The 18,974-nt window shown below is 37.8% G+C and overlaps 1 pseudogene; it reads right to left on the bottom strand.

Moving 5' to 3' along the window:
- Positions 1–16,310: 16,310 nt before the first annotated feature.
- On the bottom strand, positions 16,311–17,132 carry LOC119512947 (annotated as a pseudogene).
- Positions 17,133–18,974: the final 1,842 nt, after the last annotated feature.

Below are 18,974 nucleotides of genomic sequence, written 5' to 3'. Positions count from 1 at the left end.
CCTTTTCACCCTTTTGATAAAATCTTTTGAAACACAGAAGCTTCAATTCTGAGGGAGCCAATTTATCTTTTTTTTTGCACTGCTTGTGCTCTGAGTTTAAGGTCTAAGAAACTACCACATATCACTAATCTTAAAGATGTTTCCCTATGTTTTCTAACAAGAGTTTTATGATACTGGGTCTTATACTTAGGTTTTTGATCCATTTTGAGTTAATTTTTGTGTATGGGGTGAGATAGTGGTCCTCTTCCGTTCTTTTGCATATGGATATCCAGTTTTCCCAACACCATTTGTTGAAGAGACTATTCTTTCACAATTTGGCAGCCTTGTCAAATATCAATTGGCCATAAATGTGAGGTCCTGTTTCTGAACTATCAATTCAGTCCCAATGTTCAATATATCTATCTTTACTTCAGTACCATGCTGTTTTGACCACTGTAGGTTTGTAATATGCTTTCAAGCCAGGAAATATGAGTTCTCCACCTTCATTCTTCTTTTTCAAGGTGTTTTTGACTATTCAGAGCCCCTTATCCTTCAAATGAATTTGATAATTGGCTTTCCCATTTCTGCAAAGCAGGTTTTTGGAATTTTGATTGGGATTGTGTTGAATCCATAAATAAATTTAGGTAGAATTGACATCTTAATTGTATTTAATCTTCAAATCCATGAACATAGAAAATCCTTCCATTTATTTATGTCTCCTGTGATTTTTTTTAGCAATGTTTTGTAGTTTTCTGTGTAGAAGTCTTTTAAATCTTTGGTTAAATTTGTTTCTAGATGTTTGATTCTTTTAGTTGCTGTTGTAAATATAATATTTTTCTTTATTTCCTCCTCAGATTGCCTATTACTAGTGTATAGAAACACTACTGATTTTTCTTGTATCCTGCCACTTAGCTTAACTTGTTTATTAGCTCTAGTAGCTTTCTTGTAGATTTTTTTTTTTTTTGGACTTTCTGTATATAGGATCATGTCATCTCCAAATAGTGAAAATTTTACTTCTCCCTTTCCAATTTGGTTACCTTTTATTTCTTTTTGTGCCTAACTGCTCTGCCTAGAAATTCTAGCACAATGTTGAATAACAGTAGTGACAGTGGGCATCCTTGTCTTGTTCCAGATTTTAGAGGAAAAGGTTTTAATCTTTTGCCATTAAGTATGATGTTAGACCTGGGATTTTAATATATGCTCTTTATCATGTTGAGACATTTTCCTCATATTCCTATTTTTGAAGTGTTTTTTTATAAAGAAAGGGTGGTGGATTTTGTCAAATGCCTTTTCTGCATCAATCGAGGTGATCATGTGGCTTTTCCCTTTCAATTTGTTAATGTGGTGTATTACATTAATTGATTATCCTGTGTTGAACCACCCTTGCAAATATGGGATAAAACCCACTTGATCATGGTGTAAAATTCTTTTCATATGCTGTTGGATTCAGTTTGCAAGTATTTTGTTGAGAAGTTTTGCATCTATATTCATTAGAGAAATTGGTCTTAATTTTCTTTTCTTGTAGTATCTTTATCAGGCTTTGGTATTAGCATGATGTTGGCTTCATAGAATTCCTCCCTCTTCAATTTTTTTTGGAAGACTTTTGAGCAGGATTGGTATTAATTCTTCTTAGAATGATTGGTAGAATTCACCTGTGAAGCCATCTGGTCGTGGGCTTCTCTTTTTTGGGAGGTGTTTGGTGACTGTTTCCATCTCTTTAATTGTAATTGGTCTGTTGAGGTCTGCTCTTTCTTTTAGAGTCTATGTAGGTTGCTCATGTGTTTCCAGGAATTTGTCCATTTCATCTAAGTTGCTTCTGTGAGGTCCATAGTAATGTTATCCCTCTCATTTCTGATTTTATTTATTTGCATCTTCTCTCTTTTTTCTTTGTCAGTCTAACTAAGGAATTGTAAATTTTATTGGTATTCTCAAAAAATCAACTTTTGTTTTTGTGAATTCTCTCTATTATTTTATTTGTTCTCAACTGCATTTATTTCTGCTCTAATGTTTGTTATTTCTTTCCTTCTGCTTGCTTTGATTTTAATTTGTGAATCTTTTTCTTGTTCCTCCAGGTATGCAGTTAGGTGCTTGATTTTAGCTCTTTTTTCTTTACTCATGTTGGCATTTAGGGCTATAAATTTCCCTTTTAACACTGCCTTCACTGCATCCTATCAGTTTTGGTATGTTGTGTTCTTATTTACATGTATCTTGAGACATTTACTAATTTTTCTAAAAATTTATTCTTTGACCCGCTGATTGTTTAAGAGTGTGTTGCTTAACTTCTATATATTTGTGAATTTTACAGTTTTCCATCTGTTACTGATTTCCAGCTTCATCCCATTATGAATGTTTGCATTTAAAGTCTATTTTGTCTGATATTGGTTTTTGGTTACTACATGTGGGGAATATCTTTTTCCAAACTTTCACTTTCAACCTATTTATGTCTTTGGGTCTAAGGTGAGTCTCTTGTAGACAGCACATAGATAGATCATACTTTTTTGAATCCTTTTTGCCAAACTGCAGCTGTTAATTGGGCAGTTTAATCAGTTAACTTTCAATGTTACTACTGTAAAAGCAGTACTTAATTCAACCATTTTATCCTTTGGCTTTTATTTGTTGTGCCTTATTTTTGTCTCTCTTTTCACTCTTTTTGTTACCCTTTCTGTCAAGCTTCATTTCCACACTCTCCTCCAAGCCTCTCTTGTCTGTCTTTTCCTTTCACTCTGCATGACTCCCTTTAGTATTTCTTGTAGGGCTGGTCTTTTGTTGACAAACTCTCAGTTTCTGTTTATTTGTGAATATTTTCAACTCTCTCTCATTTTCTTTTTACAATAACCAAGAAGCATTTCTTTTATTTAAAACAAAATTAAAACTGACATATTAAAAAAAATCTGAAAGAATGCACACCAAAATGTTAATAGTGGTTATCTTTGAAAGTAGAATCGGCAATTTAAAAGTCATTTTAGCATATCTACATTTTATAATTTTCTACAATGAATATGAATTACTTATGCAAAAATATACATTTAAAACAAATGACAAAGATCCAAGTATTAGTTACTATTGAATAAACTACCTCTATTTGAGGATTTACTGTGATGAACAATTTTTTTAATTAAATAGTTTGTACTTACAGGGAGAACAAAGAAGTAAACTTTACAAAGGAGTCTTCATGCTAGCTCAGCTCAGACACCAAGGATGGTTTAAAAAATAAATCTACTGACATAGTAGTAAAAATATAAAATTTGTACATTTCTGAGTATTCAATGAATGTAGCACTGGTTAAAGTATCTGGCACATAGAACACAACTAATAAATGTCAGTTGATTCTCAAACTGAATGATTTTGCTGAATAAAAGTGAAAAATGCATCCATATGTAACTATTTTATAACAAACATGTAAATTATTTCATAAGTCCCTTGAATGAACAGCATTTTGTCCTTAAGAAAAGTTCTTTAGCAAAAGATGGCTTTCAAAAGTCACTGAACCAGGTGCCAACATATCTTATTTTCAACACACTGAAACAAATGGAAAGCATATTGAATAATTATATAAATAAGTAAGATCACTTTTATAACTGTTTATGCATAGCAATTTAAGGGAACAAATTAAAATCTCTAAAACTAGAATTGCATTTCTGTCTATTAGCCCTAGCAACAACTTTCAGGAAACTGAATGTTGGTAGTTTTGAAACAATTGCTTAGTTCAAATTATCGTCACTAATGATGCTTGCTTATTTTCAAGTTTTCCCTCTCTGGGTAAATTCAATTTGTTTCCCAAAGTTAACCTGTTTTGAGTATTACAAACATTTAATTAACATATATATATATTTTTAACAGGTTTACAACTTTTTAACTTTCAGGCAAAGCATTTTAGTGGATGATTCGCATAGAAAACCTTTGAGAATATTATTCACAGTAATGAAAGTTTTTACAGTTATAAAACTGAAGGTTATTGCTGATGACAGGTTTTTATAGGGACCTCTCCTTGGGGTCTCTGTAAAGAAACACATAAGAAAATCTCAAAATGCATATTCTGATTAAATAATTATAAACTGGAGAATTCACAAAGGAGGCTTTTCTATATGCACATGTAGAACATTGCCAAAGAGAGGTCACTGTATAGAGATATCTGGAGTCATGTACTGATTACAATTCTGCAAATGAAAATTATAAAATACTTCATGACAGAACTCTATGAAATATTTTCTTAGAGATTGCTGTGCATTTATTAGCAATCATCTTATGTTATTTTATTTATCTGAAAGGTAAGTTCATTGATTTTATCCTCTCCTCATATTTTTTAAAGAGTACAATTATTTTTATTTTACTATAGAGAGGGCTCTAAGATTTCGGTAAATGTTACTGACAATAAATATTGATTTTCTATTATTTACCTGTTCATTTCTGAGGGACCAAAAGAAAGGACTCTCATTTGTCCTCCTTCCCTTCCCAATAAAATATGGACTTCTGCCTTGTGGAAGGTTGGAAGCTAGAAATGGAAGCATTCTTAAAATACACTGCAAACAGAAGTTATACTTTATAAGCCAGGTCATCTAGTTATGTGTTTATTTCCCTTTTGTTATTCTTGAGCGTTTAATAAAAACCTCATTTAAATGTTTCAGTTTGTCTCAGCTGTGCTAGAGGAGATAAAGCACAGGGCTATATCATGATTAGTTCACAGTTAAAGGGGAGCCATCTCTCTAAGATGAAATTATGGGGGGCAGTGGTGAGGAACAAAACTTAGAGGTCTAGCAGCCCCATTTCAGTGGAGAGTTTTCCACTGCCAGTGGTGAAGAGCACAGGTTTTCTTTTGTCAAGGTAGAAGCTTAGCACAAGATTTCCCAAAGAATGGTTCTTTGACCACATACATAAAATCACTTGAGATTAAAAATGCTGAGATCTGGGACCCATTCCAGATCTAATGGATAAGAATGTGTGTGGAAGACAGCAGGAATAGGCATTTTAGAAAAGCTTCTCCAGTAATTCTTATGCTAAGACTTGAGAATGAGTGTTGTGTAACACTGGTTCTCAAAAGTGTGGTCTGGAGACCTCTGGAGGTCCCTGAAACCTTTGCAGGGGATTTTTGAGGTCAGAACTAGTTTCATTATCACATTAAAATGTTATTTGCTAGGAGAGGCTAGGCCTCCCTATATTTGTGCCTAAGAGTCTCCTCCTGAATGCCTCTTTGTTGCTCAGATGTGGCCCTCTCTCTCTGGCTAAGCCAACTTGAAAGGTGAAATCACTGCCCTCCCCCCTACGTGGGATCAGACACCCAGGGGAGTGAATCTCCCTGGCAACGTGGAATATGACTCCCGGGGAGGAATGTAGACCTGGCATCGTGAGACAGAGAACATCTTCTTGACCAAAAGGGGGATGTGAAAGGAAATGAAATAAGCTTCAGTGGCAGAGAGATTCCAAAACGAGCCGAGAGGTCACTCTGGTGGGCACTCTTACGCACACTTTAGACAACCCTTTTTAGGTTCTAAAGAATTGGGGTAGCTGGTGGTGGATACCTGAAACTATCAAACTACAACTCAGAACCCATGAATCTCGAAGACAGTTGTATAAAAATGTAGCTTATGAGGGGTGACAATGGGATTGGGAAAGCCATAAGGACCACATTCCACTTTGTCTAGTTTATGGATGGATGAGTAGAAAAATAGGGGAAGGAAACAAACAGACAAAGGTACCCAGTGTTCTTTTTTATTTCAATTGCTCTTTTTCACTCTAATTATTATTCTTGTTATTTTTGTGTGTGTGCTAATGAAGGTGTCAGGGATTGATTTAGGTGATGAATGTACAACTATGTAATGGTACTGTAAACAATCGAAAGTACGATTTGTTTTGTATGAATGCGTGGTATGTGAATATATCTCAATAAAATGATGATTAAAAAAAAATGTTATTTGCTTTCTTCACTCTCTCAGGAGTATGCAGTGGAGTTTTCCCGAGAATAATGATGTGTGATACTGCAGCAGATTGAATAGAAGCAGGTATGAGAATTCATCTGTCTTCTTTAAGCCTGACATGAAATCTATTTCCAAAAATGGAAGCTAATGCCGCTTTTCTCAATGAGTCTTTTTATATTTTGGAAAATAGTTATTTTTTCATTAAGGAGTCATTTATGTTAACATGTAATGTATTTATTATTTTGAATGAAAAAAATTTAAACTGTTTTACTCTCTAATATAATATTGATGGATATAACCCACATAAACAAAAGACCAAAAGATTGAGAACTGCTGCTTTGGTGGATACACCCAACAACCATGAGCGTTGTGGTTCACAGGCCTGGGACACTTAGTTCCTTGGCACAGGGAACATGTACATCATCTCAAATCTGATTCAACAGGCCACATGCAAAAAGGCTTCTTAAACTTATAATTTTCAAGCAAGGGAATTTAATCTGACAGTGAAATATTGAAGTCTAACTGGTTTTAGTTAAGTGTAAGAAACAAAACATGTTTTCCTTGGTGACATCAGAGTGCAATAAATCATTCTTTAATGCATACATAGGTTGACTCTGATAAATGAAATGGAAAACCACACTTTATGTGATACAGTTTTAAAAATAGTCATTAATTAGTAATGTGACAACAAGCACATTAGTGTCTAAGTGGTGACAAATGAATGGCTAACAGCAAATGTAAGCTAAAAACAAAGCCATGGCGGGGGGCAGAGCAAGATGGCAGCATAGAGAGGTGTGGAATTTAGTTAGTCCTCTAGAGCAACTAGGGAAAAACCAGGAACAACTAGTAAGTAATCTGGAACAACTGTTGGGAGACATACATGAATGGACACACATTGTACACCACCCTGGACATGAGTGAAGCAGCTCAGACTGTAGCACAGAATCATAAGTTAAGCCCCCAAAACCCAGAACTGAAGCCCCTCCCCACTCTGGCAGCCAAGCTAAAACATTACTGTCTGAAAAAAAAGAAATAGGTTACAGGGGAAAGTAACTCAACCCAAGCACCAATTGCAGTTTTAAATTTAGACTACTGAATACAGAAGGGAAGGGAAGAAGGTTCCTTCCAGCAGGGAGGAGGCAGGACTCATGGAAAAAAATAGATAAATAAAAACAGAGACTTTTGGAGATGGCTGAGTTTAGAATACTGGAAGATGGCTGTGTCCCAAGAAAAAGGGCGCAGAGAATTGGGTACCAACCCCATTAAACCTGTGAAACTGAGGGGCTGGGACTGGCTCTGAAAAGGGGCTTTTGCTCTTTCTCCATTTTATTCTCTCACTCTAAGCAGCCCTTTAGAGAAAGCCTCAGGCATTTTTAGTTCTCTGCACTGCTGACCCAGGCAAGGGTAGAGTTAAAAGCCAGAAAGACAAAGGAGGGATTCAAGTGGAGAAGATAACTCCCTAGGGGGTGTATCTTCCCTAAGTAAAGAGAGATGGGACTGGCTCAAGTGGCTGCCCTCTCTCAGAGAATTCAGACCTGGGGGAAAACAAACAAACCAGAAACAAGCATGGTTTCTGACACCCTTGGTGCCTTGCCAGGTCAGGGTCCACTGTGAATTAAAGGGACCACAACTCTTTACACCAGTAGGGAGCTACAGGCTAACAAGTGCCACCTGCTGGGCAGGACAGGAAAAGCAGAGTCTAGAGGCCTCATGGGAAAGTCTGTCAATCTTCTATGACTCACCTTCAGGGAAACCTAATACTGAATACATAGCCTCCTCCTGAGACCTAAGCCCCTCTGGTCTGGGAAAATCTGATTGGGGCAATCAAGAAAACTAGATGCCTAGACAACAGAAAAGCACAAATCACACTAGGAAAAATGAAGATATGTCCCAGTCAAAGGAACAAACTTACACTTCAACTGAGATACAGAAATTGAAACAACTAATTATTAATCAAATGAATCTCCCAAATCAACTAAAAATCAATCCAAAAATAAATTCAGCAAGTTGAGGGAAGATATGGCAAAAGAGATGAAGGACATAAAGAAGACATTGTGCAAAACCAAGGAAGAAATCAAAAGGTTGAAAAAACAGTTACAGAGCTTATGGGAATGAAAAGCACAACACAAGAGATGAAAGACACAATGGTGACATACAGCAGCAGATTTGAAGAGGCAGAAGAAAAGATTTATCAACTGGAGAACAGGACATCTGAAACCCTACATACAAAAGAACAGATGGGAAAAAGAATGGAGAAATATGAGCGACATCTCAGGGAAGTGAGTGGCAGCATGAAGCACATAAATGTACGTGTCATGGGTGTCCCAAAAGGGGAAGAGAAGGGAAAGGGGGCAGAGGCAATAATGGAGTAAATAGTCCCTGAAAATTTCCCGTCTCTTATAAAAGATATAAAATTACAGACCCAAGAAGTGCAGAGAACTCCAAACAGAATAGATCTTAGTAGACTTATGCCAAGACACTTAAGAATCAGATTACCAATGTAAAAGACAAAGAGAGAATTCTGGAAGCAGCAAGAGAAAAGCAATCCATCACATACAAGGGAAGATCAATAAGACCATATGCAGATTTCTCAGTAGAAACCATGGAGGTGAGAAGGCAGTGATATGATATATGTAAGATACTGAAAGAGAAAAAACACCAACCAAGAATTTTATATCTGGTAAAACTGTAAATATGAAGGAGAGCTTAAAATATTCTCAGACAAAGAGACAATGAGAATTTTTGAACAAGATACCTGCTTTACAAGAAATATTAAAGGGAGCATTACCGACAGACAGGAAAAGATAGGAGAGAAAGGTTTGGAGCACAATGTTGGGAGATGGTAGCACAATAATGTAAGTACACTGAAGAAATATGACTGTGAGTACAGTTGAAAGAGAAAGGTTAGGGGCATGTAGGACACCAGAAGGAAAGAGAGAAGATAAAGACTGGGACTGTGTAGCTTAGTGAAACCTAGAGTGGTCAATTATTGTGATAAAATGTACAAATATGTTTTTCATGAGGGAGAACAAATGAATGTCAACTTTGCAAGCTGTTAAAAGGGGGATGGAAGAAAAATACAATCAAGACAAATTAGTCTATAGTTAACAGTAACATTGCAATAGGCTTTCTTTAATTGTAACAAAGAAAATATACTAAAGCTAAATGCCTATAAGAGGGGGACATAAGGAAGGGGTATATGATTCTTGGCATTAGTGTTGTTGTCTGACTTTTTAATGGTATTTTATTTTATTTTCACCTTTTGTTTTTTGGCTTTTTAGTTGCCATTTTTTCTTTCTTTTTCTTTTCATTTGTATTTTTACTTTTTTTTGCCTCTTCCTCTTTCTTTGTGGCTGTATTTTATCCTATTTTTACTTTACCTTTTATTCTTTTTATTATTGTTTTCTTTCAATTCTTTCTCTGAGTAGTGAATATATGTAAGTGCTAATTGTGGCAATGAATGCAGAAGTATATGATGATACTGTAAACAATTGATTGTACATTGTGGATACTTGTATGGTATTTGAATATATACCTATAAAATTGCAGGGAAAAAAAACAGAGGGATCAAGTGCTGGAGAGAACTTGGAGAGATGTATGTATTCACTGTTGATGGGGAAGAAGAATGGTGTAGCCTATCTGGAGCACAGTGTGGTGGTTCCACAAGAAGCTAGGTATGTGGGTGTCACAAGGTCTTGCAACCCCACTATGGGGTATATTCTTGGAAGATCTGAGAGCAGAGACATGAATGGACATTTGCACACTTGGTGTTTGTGGTAGCAGTATTCATGATTTGCAACAGAGGTCATCTAGGGGTGCATTGACTGATGAGCATAATGGTGAACTGTGGGGTATGCATACAATAGAATATTGAGTGGCTAGAAGAAGGAATGAAGCTGTGAGACATGCAACTAGGTGAGTGGATCTTGAGTACAACATTTTGAGTGAAGCATGCCACTCAAACTCTGAGAACTGAATCTTAGGACACAGCTTATCAGGGGAATGCTTACTGTAATGGTCCTTAGATTGTAAGCTCTTATAACAGTCACATCTGCTCCTGAGTTGTAATGGTTATCTGTAAATCCTGAGATGCTTAACTCCCTGGATATAGCCTGGTCAATCTCTGGAACTTTGGGTATCTGTGTGACATCTGAGACTTGGAGCTAGAGCTTGGCAGCTATGAATGCCAGTATTACCCCAAAAGGCAACCATTGAACGAGTTGAAAGAGAATTCAGAATCCAATTGGAGGTATGAATGAGGTGGATATGGTTAGGAATAAGGCAAATCAGGCCCAAGGGTAAAAGATGATGCTGACTGGGTTTTGGAACTGCAACTTCCATGCAGGACCAGGGGAGGAAATGTTTATTTGGTGCAGGATCTATATTTTCTGTAACACACTAGATAATTTAACCTGTATGATCAGTTTGTTTGAACACCATAGGTGCATGGAGCTGTGAAAGGGAAGTGAGACTTGATGAGTTTGTACAGGCTGGGGTGAAATCCCGATATATCCTAGAGTGATATGGGCAGAGTAAAAGTGTATTTGTGGGGCCCCCTGAGGAAATGGGGAGAAATTTGGAAGTGTTGGACTTCCCTACATGGATTATTGCTGATTATACCATAAAAATTGTGGACTGCCAATTTAGTGGGCTGAGCCCTCGAGCTGGGGGCTCTCCCTTGTGAGGCTAGTTGCTGCAAGGGAGAGGCTAATCCCACTTATAATTATGCCTAGAAGTCCCCCTGTGTGTTGCTCAGATGTGGCCTCCTCTCTCTCTAAGCCCATTTGTCGGGTGAACTCACTTCCCTCCCCCTTAGGTGGGGCATGACACCCAGGGATATAAATCCCCCTGGCAATGTGGGAAATAACTCCTGGAGATGAGCCTGGACACAGCACTGTGGGACTGAGAGGATCTTCTTGGCCAGAAGAGAGGAGAGAGATGAAGCAAAGTAGGGTTTCAGTGGCTGAGAGATTTCAAATGGAGTTGAGAGGTCACTCTGGAGGGTATTCTTATGCACTATATAGATATCACCTTTTAGTCTTTAGTGTGTTGGAATGGCTACAGGGAAATACCTGAAGCTGTCAAACTGCAACCCAGTCACCTTGATTCTTTTTTTTTAATTCAATTTTATTGAGATTATTCACATAGCATACAGTCATCCAAAGTGTACGATCAGTTGTTCATGGTACCATTATATAGTTGTGTATTCATCACCACAGTTTTTTTTCAATTTTAGAACATTTTCATTACTCCAGAAAAGAAATAAAAATAAAACTCAAATCCTCCCATACCCCTACCCTACCCCCCCTCCATTATTGACTTATAGTATTGGTATAGAACATTCATTACTATTGATGAAAGAATGTTAAAATATTACTAACTGTAGTACATAGTTTGCAATAGGTGCATTTTTTCTGTATATATGCTCTATTTTTAACTTCATTATAGTGTCATACATTTGTTCTAGTTCATGAAAGAAACTTCTAATATTTGTACAGTTAATCATGGACATTGTTCACACAAGATTCACTGCATTATACATGCCAATGTTTTAACCTCCAACTTTCCTTCTGGTGACATACATGACTCTACATTTCTGCTTTCCACCACATTCACACACCATTCAGGACTGTTAGTTATTCTCACAATAACATGCTATCATTACCTCTGTCCATTTCCAAATGCTTAAGTTCAACCTAGTTAAACATTCTGCTAATAATAAGCAACCACTCACCATTTGTTAGCCTCATTCAATATCCTGGTAACCTATAGTTCATGTTCTATGAGTTTACATGTTATAATTAGTTCCTATCAGTGAGATCATACAGTATTTGTCCTCCTGTGTCTGACCCACTCCACTCAATATAATGTCCTCAAGGTTCATCCATCAACCCGTTTTTTTTTAAAGACTGTTTTGTTCACACACCATACATTCCTAAGTAAACAATTGATGGTTCCTGTGTAATCACATAATTATGCATTTACCACCACCACCACTATCCATATAAGGACATTTCCATTTCTTCCACAAAGAAGGAGGAAGAGTCAAGAAAAGGTAGAGAGACAAAAGAAAAAGAAAAAGAAAGAAAAAAAATGACAGCTAAAAAACAACAAAAGAAAAGATAAATTACAATAAAGTACAATTAAAGAGTCAGACAACATCACCAATGCCAGGAATCCCAAATCCCCCTTTTATAAACATTAAGCTTTGGTATATTGCCTTTGTTACATCAAGGGAAGCATACTGCAATGTTTCTGTTAGCTACAGAGTCTAGTTTGCATTGATTGTATTTTTTCCCAATACTACCCCCTTTTAACACCTTGCAAAGCTGACATTCATTTGTTCTCCCTCATGTAAAAACATATTTGTACATTTTATCACAATTTTTGACCACTCTAGGTTTCACTAAGTTATACAGTCCCAGTCTTTATCTTCTCTCTTTCCTTCTGGTGTCCCACATGCCCCTAACCTTCCTCTTTCAACCATACTTACAGTAATCTTTGTTCAGTGTACTTACATTATTGTGCTGCCATCACCCAAAATTGTGCTCTAAACCTCTCACTCCTGTCTTTTCCTTTCTGTCTGTAATGCTCCCTTTAGTATTTCCTGTAAAGCAGGTCTCTTGTTCACAAACTCTGTCATTGTCTGTTTGTCATAGAATATTTTAAACTCTACCTCATATTTGAAGGACAGTTTTGCCAGATATAGAATTCTTGGTTGATGGTTTTTCTCTTTCAGTATCTTAAGTATATCACACCACTGCCTTCTTGTCTCCAGGGTTTCTACTGAGAAATCTGCACATAGTCTTATCAAGCTTCCCTTGTATGTGATGGATTGCTTTTCTCTTGCTGCTTTCAGGATTCCTTTTTTGTCTTTGATGTTTGATAATCTGATTATTAAGTGTCTTGGCATAGGTCTATTCAGATCTATTCGATTGGGGTACACTGCACTTCTTGGATCTGTAATTTTATGTCTTTCATAAGAGATGGGAAATTTTCAGTTATTATATCCTCCATTATTGCTTCTGCCCCTTTTCCTTTCTCTTCTCCTTCTGGGACACCCATGACACATACATTCATGCACTTCATGTTGTCATTCAATTCCCTGAAATGTTGCTTATATTTTTCCATTCTTTTCCCTATCTGTTCTTTTATGCATAGGATTTCAGGTGTCTTGTTCTACAATTCCTGAATGTTTTCTTCTGTTTCTTGAAATGTGTGTCTCCATTGTGTTTTTCATCTCTTGTGTTGTGTCTGTCTTTTCCATAGCTTCTGCTAGCTGTTTTTTTAAACTTTCCAGTTCTTCCTTATGTTTGCCCAATGTCTTCTTTACATCCTTCATCTCTATTGTCCTATCTTCCCTGAACTTGTTGAATTGATTTAGCATATTTATTTGAAGATCTTTAATTAGTGTTTCAATGCCTGTATCTCAGTTGAAGTGTAAGTTTGTTCCTTTGACTGGGTCATATCTTTGTTTTTCCTAGTGTGATTTGTAGTTTCTCTTGTCTAGGCATCTGGTTTCCTTGATTACCCCAATCAGATTTTCCCAGACCAGAACAGGCTCAGGTTTCAAAAGGGGGCTATATTCAGTACGAGGTTTCCCTGAGGATGTGTCATAGAAGATTAACAGGCTTTCCAGTGAGGCCTCTAGTTTCTGTGATTTTCCTAACCTTCCCAGCAGGTGGTGCTTGTCAGACTGTTGCTCCTTACTGGTGTATAACGGTGTGGTCCTTTTAATTCTCAGCTTAAGTTGTTTCTGGTTTGATTGTTTGCTTTCCCCCAGGCCCTGGGGTCAGTTCTGAAGGGAGGGCAGGCACTTGAGCTGGGCCACACTTCTTGGTCTTAGGGAAGATACACCCCCTAGGGAGTTATCTTCTGCACTTGAATTACTCCTTTGTCTCTCTTACTCTGTTAACTCCACCCCTGCCTGGATCAGAGTGCCAAGAACTGAAAATGGCTGAAGGTTTCTTCACTGAGCCACTCAGATTGAGAGAGAAAAAAAGGAGAAAGAAAGCCCCTTTTCAGAGCCAGTCCCCTGCCCCCGAGTTTTACCCACTGGCCAGAGACAGCACCTGGTCTTCTGTGCTCCCCCTCCTGGAATGCAGGCTTCCTCCAACACTCCAAGCACGGCTGTCTCCAAAAGCCTCTGCACTCTTTCCTCCATCAGCCCACCTCCTCTCCACTGTGAGTGACCTCATGGTACTTTGGTGCTTGTTAGGGGTTTGTCTGTGTTCGTAGATTGTATTCAACCGTCCACATTTGTTAATTAAAACCCCAGTTGGAGGTAGCCTGAGCTATATTCACTTGCTCCCCAAAGGGACTGCTGTTTTCTCCCCCAGTAAGGTTTTGCAGCTCAGGCTGCCATGGGTGAAGGGGGCTCCTGGTGTGGTACTGCAGTTTTTACTTACAGATTTTATGCTGTGATCTCAGCCATTCCACCCAATCCAGGCTGGTGTACGATGTGTGGACAGTCACAGTTGTCCCCCAGCAGTTGTTCCAGACTATTTACTAGTTGTTCCTGGCTATTTACTAGTTGCTCTAGAAGACTAACTAATTCCACACCTCTCTAAACTGCAATCTTGCCCTGCCTCCCAGTGACCTTGATTCCTGAAGATGATTATATAACTTTGTAGCTTGCACAGTGTGACTGTGTGATTGTGAAAACCTCACGGCTCACACTCCCTTTATCAACTGTATGGACAGATGAGTGGGAAAAGGGGGACAAAAATTAGATGAAGAATACGGTGGGTGGAGGGGATGGAAAGATCTAGGGTGTCTTTTTGCTTATTTTTATTTTGGAGTAAGGAATGGGTACAAAAATTGATTCTGGTGATGAAAGCACAAATGTATGATGGTGCTGTGAATAATCAATTGTACAATGTGGATGATTGTAGGGTGTGTGAGTATATCTCAATAAAACTGTATTAAAAAAAGTAAATGAACACTGGGGGGAGGAGGGGAAGGTGATCTTTTGGATATTCTTTTTATTTTAATTTTAATTTTATTTTTTGGAGTAATGAAAATGTTCAAAGATTGTGGCAATGAATGCACAACTATATGACAATACTGTGAACAATTGATTGTACACTTTGAATGATCGATTGTATGTTATGTGAATATATCTCAATAAAATTGTATAAAAAATAAAGCCATAATCTTCAAAATAAAATAAAATAGAAATGTTCCTGGGAGAAAATAATTTTTTAGAAATTACATTTTTAGAAAATGTAGAAATGTGAGTAGGCAGAATAATATTGAATTTATACTAAACTAGAAAATTTTATTCTTAAATGAAAATACATGTTAGATACCGTTGTCAAATTAATATTTGAGTATAACCTGCCATCAGAGAATGAAGATTGAGAACAATATGAGATTTAGGCATAACTGGGGTGAAAACAGTATCATCCAGCCCTGTGATTGTATCTCTGTTGTAAAAGAATTACACTGATACTTTTAACATGCAATGTGTAATTTTTAAATTTACTGCCATTTTTAAAATCTGAAACAGCCAACATTTTAATAAACCACTGCTGTTTGGGAAGGTAATAAATATTGCTTTGAATGAGAATGATACTGTATGTGTATTTGGTAATATACACCATATTAAGATTCTAAATGATATAGTTAATATAATATTCCTTATATTTATTAATTGGTTTTGACAATAAATATATTTTTCTCTATGAGCAGCCTTTTGGAAAAGTACATTGGATACAGTTTCCAGCATATTTTACTGTGCTAACTTGTCCTTATTTAAGAAATCTCATCAGGAGAGAGTTATATAGTACTGTAATCAAAGTCCAGTGTTCTAGTTTGCTAATGCTGTGGAATGCAAAGCACCAGAAATGGATTGGCTTTTATAAAAGGGGGGTTTATTTGGTTACACCGTTACAGTCTTACAGCCATAAAGTGCCCAAGGTAACACATCAGCAATCGGGTACCTTCACTGGAGGATGGCCAATGGCGTCCGGAAAACCTCTGTTAGCTGGGAAGGCACGTTGCTGGCATCTGCTCCAAAGTTCTGGTTTCAAAATGGCTTTCTCCCAGGACGTTCCTCTCTAGCAAGCTTGCTCCTCTTCAAAACATCACTGAGTTCCTTCTCTTTGAGTCAGCTCATTTATATGGCTCCACTGATAAAGTCCCACCCTGAATGGGTGGGGCCACGCCTCCATGGGAATATCTCATCGGAGTCATCACCCACAGCTGGGTGGGGCACATTCCAAGCAAATCTAATCAGCACCAAAATGTCTGCCCCACAAGGCTACATCAAAGATAATGGCATTTGGGGGACACAAGACATTCAAACTGGCACATCCAGTGAGTCTGACTTTTCCTTTCCCCCATCTCGGTTTGCATGACTGTTTAAGACCATCATTTCTCTGCAAGTTTTCCATTTAGTCTATCAAAAAATCAATGCTATGAAATTCCTATAAAAGGTTCAGCTGTTTTTTGGAGTCTCTGAATGATTACAGCATTTTGTAAGTCTGCTTCTTCCAGTGTGAGTTTTTTATCTAGCAGTTTGAGGAAAGGAAGAGCTGTGGCCAGAGAAAAGGGAGGACTTCCTTGAGATCCTTGGTATGTTTCGATGAAGACTTTGATATGGCTTACCCTATGAGAAATGTTAAATTTCTGGACTATCCTTTTCCCATTGGCTAACCAGATCTGTATATTAGTGACAGGTTCCAAGTTGTTTAGTGGGACAGCAGACATGTTATTTTTATTCTCAACTTCAATACTCTTTGCTTTAAAAATAGTTTTTGGTGTGGCGCTTCCTAGTCTGTGACCCTGTCTTGAGAAGGGCTGAATACAGGCTTTGTTGACATACATACCTCAATTTTCTTACCTTGAATTTAACATCCACTTTGTTGACATACATACCTCACTTTTCTTATGTTGAATTTAACATCCACTTCTTCTTTATCAAAAAATTCCCTGTAATTCTAAAGATAATTCCCCCTTTTTGAAGGAATTCAGCAACTGTTGACTTGTGCAATCAGAATGACTTTGAAATCATCATTGACTGTAAACCCGTTTTTCCATAATGTTATACCAACATGTATCTGTTTCTTTCTTTCAGTGGGTGACAAGCATTTGGCACCCACGTTCTGTACTTCCTCAAAAAGGCTGTCAACAAAATTTTCACAATTTGTTTTGGTTGTCACTAAGAGGTTGATTGTCAGATCCTGTTTCACAAACTCCTTCCTCTTTTATACTTTCAAGACTGTCTACTTCTTTCATTCTCTTTTGCCTTACATGCGGCCACTGGAGGGGGCTGTGCCATGGTGTCCCCTCGCGGCTTCATCCTCAATTCCCTTAGGGACTGTGAGGGGGCTGCACATGCCACCACTGCCTTTTGCTGGAGCCCCTCAGACCTGGAGCACCACTACCCGGGACCACCTCAGGCCCAGCAGGCACCCCTCCATCCCCCCCACCTCTCCCTCATTTTTGAAGGACTTTTGCCAGATAAAGAATTCTTGGCTAGCAATTTTTCTTTCAGTACCTTGAATATATCATATCACTGCTTTCTTGCCTCCATGGTTTTGGATGAGAAATTCACATTTAGTCTTATTGCATTTCCCTTGTATGTGACAATTCACTTCTTGGTGCTTTTAGGATTCTCTCCTTATCTTTGGCATTTGACATTCTACTTAGTATGTGTCTCAAACTACGTCTATTAGGATTTATTCTATTTGGAGTATATTGCATTTCTTAGATATATATATTTATGGCTTTCATAAGAGTTGGGAAATTTTGGCCATCATTTCCTTATATACTCTTTCTATACCTTTCCCCTTCTCTTCTCCTACTGGCCATCCATGATGCACGTTTGTGTGTGCTTTATGCCACATTCAATTCCCTGAGACTCTTCTCAATTTTTTCCATTCTTTTCTCCATCTGTTCTTCTGTTTGTAAGATTTCAATTGTCCTGTGTTCTAGTTCGCTGATTATTTCTACTGTTCAAGTCTGCTGTTGTATGCCTCTAGTGTATTTTTAATCTCTTCCATTATGCTTTTTATTCCAATAATTTCTATTATGTTTCTTTTTATACTTTTGAATTCTTCTTTATGCTCATACAGTGTCTTCTTAATATAGCTTACCTCTTCAGCTATTTTTTCCTTCATCTCATTGAATTGATTTAGGAGACTTGTTTGAATATCTCTGACTAGTTGTTCCAAATTCTGAAGTTTTAATTAGTTCCTTTGACTGAGCCATTTCTTCCTTTTTCTTAGTATGTCTTATAATTTGTTGCTGTAGTCATCTGATTATGTTGATGAGTTTACTTTGAAGGCCAGCTTCTCTCTTTTGCCTAGGGTTTTACTGTTGATTGGCTTTGTGTTAAGGCTTTTCCTAGACCATTGGTTCAACTTATTCTAGACTCTTAGAATAGCCTGTGTTTAACTGATCAGATTTTTTCAGGTCTTCTTCATCTCATTCTTGCCCCCGATATGTGGTACAATTTTTCAGATTGCTCTATTTGTGCAATTGTTTCATTCCCAGAAGAAAGCTTCCTTTCATTTGTTCCTTCTTCAGGAATCTTGATCTTGTCTGTTTGTTTTTCTTTTTCTTCTGACACTCCTTTCATTGTCCCTATCTGTTTTTGCCTGGAGGGCAAATTCTAGGAGGAGGGTCACCCTGGAGAGGATATTCCCAAGTCAGTGTTTCCCAGCCAAAACAGGGCCAGGGACTCAGGAAGGGGGCACAGACCAGCTTCACAGTGCCCAGAGGAGAGGGTCAGGAAAGACACCAAAAAGTCTTTTGGATGGCTCCCCGAAGCTGCACTTTCCTGGCCTGCCCAGCAGATGACACCCTTCAGCAAACTGTTCCCTGTAACCTAAGGAGGCACTGTGTCTTTAAACCTCCATGGCATCCATCCCTGCTGGGGGTGGGACCCAGTAATCCAAAGCTTAGCCATGCTCCTCCTCCCTGTTCTTGCGGAAGGGGATTTCTATGTCCCTTTGTGACAGCAGCATCTAGTCGGGGGCTGGATCCCAAGGTCATCTGCCCAAGATTGGGGGCTGGGCACGGGTAGCCACTGCATGTAGAGAGATACTTACAGTTCCTTACCACAGTTTATCCGCC

This window comes from Choloepus didactylus, chromosome 2 (assembly GCF_015220235.1).
Source record: "Choloepus didactylus isolate mChoDid1 chromosome 2, mChoDid1.pri, whole genome shotgun sequence".
Taxonomy (NCBI): domain Eukaryota; kingdom Metazoa; phylum Chordata; class Mammalia; order Pilosa; family Megalonychidae; genus Choloepus; species Choloepus didactylus.
Note: the sequence above shows the minus strand (reverse complement) of the source record. Positions and strands in the feature narration are given on the sequence as shown.